Genomic DNA, 3,539 nt, shown 5'->3' with positions numbered 1-3,539 from the left:
GAGAAAATCATTTCTGAGCTTAGACGGCTCCAGAGTGTTTGTCATCCATACATTCACTTGGCAACTCAACTTTGTGGTGTTATTTCACATCATTTATAGCAAATGTCTCCCCAACTAGATGGTCATATTCTTGAGGGCAAGTTTTTTGTGTTAGTTTTAATCTCTATGGCAACCTATGAGATAAGTACTATTACTGGCTTTCTTTTGCATAGGAGGAAAGTGAGGCAGAGATGGGCTGGGTAAGCAGCTAATCCAGGATGACACAGTTAGGGAGTGGATCCTGACATTTTTATTGAAGGAAAGAGTAAATCAATGAGGAGCAATGTGTACATTTTCAAAATATCCTTTCAACTTTCTTTCTCAAGCAAATTGAAAATGTCATTTGGAATTCACAGTTAAAGTATTGGAAACAAACTATTTGAAGGAAGCAACTCAAAGTGAGTGCACTGAGATAGCAAAATAGTCAAAGGGGAATCTTTAATTAGCTTATTTGACTGTAAAATGCAAAATGGGGAAGACTGTTATCTAAAGCAGGAGATAAAAGACAATACAGAGTCAAAGATAACAATTTCAGCAGTTCTTTCTCTCCCTGGAAATCACCAAGTAAAACTTGGTTGGCAGATTTATTGATTTATTGAGAGCCCATAAGGTCCTGGCAGGGCATCCAAGAGCCTGCAGAAGACATGGGCTGTCTCTTTCAGGGCCTTATATTTGAAAAAGGATTAACCATGAGAATTCAAGGGAAACCTGACCTGGTGAGTGTGACAGGACAAGCTTTAGAGCATGCTTTCATATACCCTAACACTTTCACTAGGGAGCACAGCCTCTGGTCACTCTGTACAACAAGGAGGAAACAGGGACACCAAAAAGTCTATATGCTCTGAAAGGCTACTATTGCTTTTAATATTTATAATTAGGGTACAATGATCATTCACTCAATAAGCACATGGGAGAATCTACTATGCACTGGGCTCAATGCTAGTTAGAGGTTTGTCAGTGTAGAGAGCTGGCCCTAGAGTCCATGCAACTCAAGGGACCTCTTTCCTCTTCACAAACCAACAAGCTCAAGTTGCATGTTGACTCAAGTAAGCATCAGGTAGAGGGCCAGCAGGGCTAACAAGTCATCCGACCAGCTCTTATCCAATCAGCAAGTTGTCTCCTTGCTTGCCTTCCAACACCAAGGCAACACAAGTAGGCCTGGAACTGGCTGCCAAAGCCCTTCCCACCCCCCACCCCCCACCAGGCCCCCAGCCCTCTGGCATTTGGGTGACATATCCCTCATCTCACCCCTTGACTGCCTTCCTTCCCCCACAATCTACCCACAGCTGTCCATGGTGTTGATGCTCACACGGATCAAGGCTGCCTTTGAAGTTTCATTTTTAGTAGGTTTCTTATGTCTGCTGCGTCACTGGGGAGTGGGTGCAGACATCTTACCCTCAGAATGAAGCCTTGCAAAAAGTGGCTACAAAGTGGGCTAGCTGAGGTGAAAGGAAAAATGGGGTTAGTATTTACCGAAACTGGTCAGGCTGAAGTGGAAATCCCCAAAGAGAAAGATGCAAAACACTCAACTGTTTCTAGTAGGGATAGAGAAATTTGTGGAACCAAAGTGGGAGTGGGGGCGGGAAAATGGCACAAAGTCAATTAATTATAGGGCAAGAGAAGATGAGCTGGGGGCTACTTCTTTATAGATAAAAGATGAAAGTCTTCAACATGGTAGAGAAATAATCTAATAGTGCCCAGATTAAACAAATGTTAACACTATGCCTGTTTGCTTCAACTCCTTTGTTTTAAGAAATAAAATGTTACAGATCTAATTAAAGCCTCCTTTGTAATCTTTCTGATCTTATTTTCCCTCCCTCCCCAAAATGCGGATAATTTTCAAAAAAGAATGAGAGCCACTGAGTTATCATATTGGGATCGTTTTTGTAGCCTTTCATTGATTTTTGCTTCATGTTAAATATAATAAAGTTTTGCTAAACAACTACCAGGCTGTTAAAAACGTGTGTAAAATAAAGCAAATTCTATTTCTTATATACTCCACTGTGCTCAAATAAATCAGACCTGAATTCACATGACATTTCTTAAAGAAAGTTACTCATTTTATAGTCTGAAAGAAATGGAGACTTAGCATATCTTCTCCTAAATATCCCGTTAGGCCCTGGAAAAGAATCTGTCCCTCTGGGCCCCAATTCTGAAATTCACCTCCTTCCACATACATTTTTCACATGTGGCCTATATCATTTCTGTAGCTAGATAGCACATCTTCCTAAAAACACGTCTCCATGTGTATAATATAAACCAACAGGGACTGGCTGAGCACTTTACATATATTAAGTCACTTAATCTTTGCAACAACCCAATGAGTCAGATACAGACATTATCCCCATTTATCCCCATTATCCCCATTTTACAGATTAAAATGTATTGGTCTTTGTGTACTTCTGTGAAGGAATAATGTGGCTGTCATGAATTCTTGAGTGCAGAGTAAACTGTAGCCCTTGTCCAATTTCACATTATTGCACTATGTAATTACTGGGTCTTTCATAACCTAAGGCTTCAATCCATCCAGTCATTGTGCCAATGCCCACCCATTGTAGCTACTCCCTTGATTTGTTTCAAATACATAATTTTCATTTCTTCATAGAGAACTCACTAGAAGATGAACGTCTTATTGGACCCAAGTCATCCATTTTGCACATGGGACTATGTTAGCCACCCAGCTTCTTGAGTCTAAGGAAGGTCTGGGACTCCTAAGAGGGTAAATCAGAGGTACTCAGCAACAGCAGGACACACACCACAAAGAGATGCAGTGGGAGTGGGAAAGATGGTGCCCCTTCAGCCACAGTGTCTTTCTACCCTCTTCCTTTCATTCTACTTCTGACATCCTTCCTTTTCCTACTGCCTGGCCAAACCATTCTTCAAGGCCCAGAGTAATCCTACATCTCCAGTGAAGCCACCCTGGACAACTGCAGGCCACACTGGTTCCCCATCAGGTTGCCCTTAATTTTGTGTAATTGGTCCCCCCGCCCCCACCTCTGACTGACCAATGAACTTCCAAAGGGCAGAAATAATATTTTATACTTATGTATACCTAACAGCAACCACCACAAAACTCATTGGGGTGCTGATTATTTCCTGTTTTAAGGACATGGAGGAGAGAGTGTAGAGAAGACTGGATAGAGACAGGGAGTTTATTATCTTGGTGATTCTACCCAATCCACCCTTAAGAGGCAAATGGTGTTGCTTGGGCATTGTACAAGTACACAGAAATCTTCCTGCCATAGAAGGGACAATATTCCCTCCTGCTACTCCAAGCAAAAACTAATAACACATCTAAGGGATCTTCAAATGCCTTCTTACCCTGGTTTATAGGAGGCTCAACAGGATCTGTTATTAGATTGTTTCTTATAAGAAGAATTAAACACAAGATAAAGGTAGCAGAGTGAGGGGTTTAAGAACATGAACTCTAGAACCAGATTACCTGGGATCAAATCCTAGCTCTACTATTTACAACCCTGAGTGAGCTACTTAACCTCTCT

This window comes from Neomonachus schauinslandi, chromosome 3, assembly GCF_002201575.2.
Source record: "Neomonachus schauinslandi chromosome 3, ASM220157v2, whole genome shotgun sequence".
NCBI classification, from domain to species: Eukaryota; Metazoa; Chordata; class Mammalia; order Carnivora; family Phocidae; genus Neomonachus; species Neomonachus schauinslandi.
Note: the sequence above shows the minus strand (reverse complement) of the source record.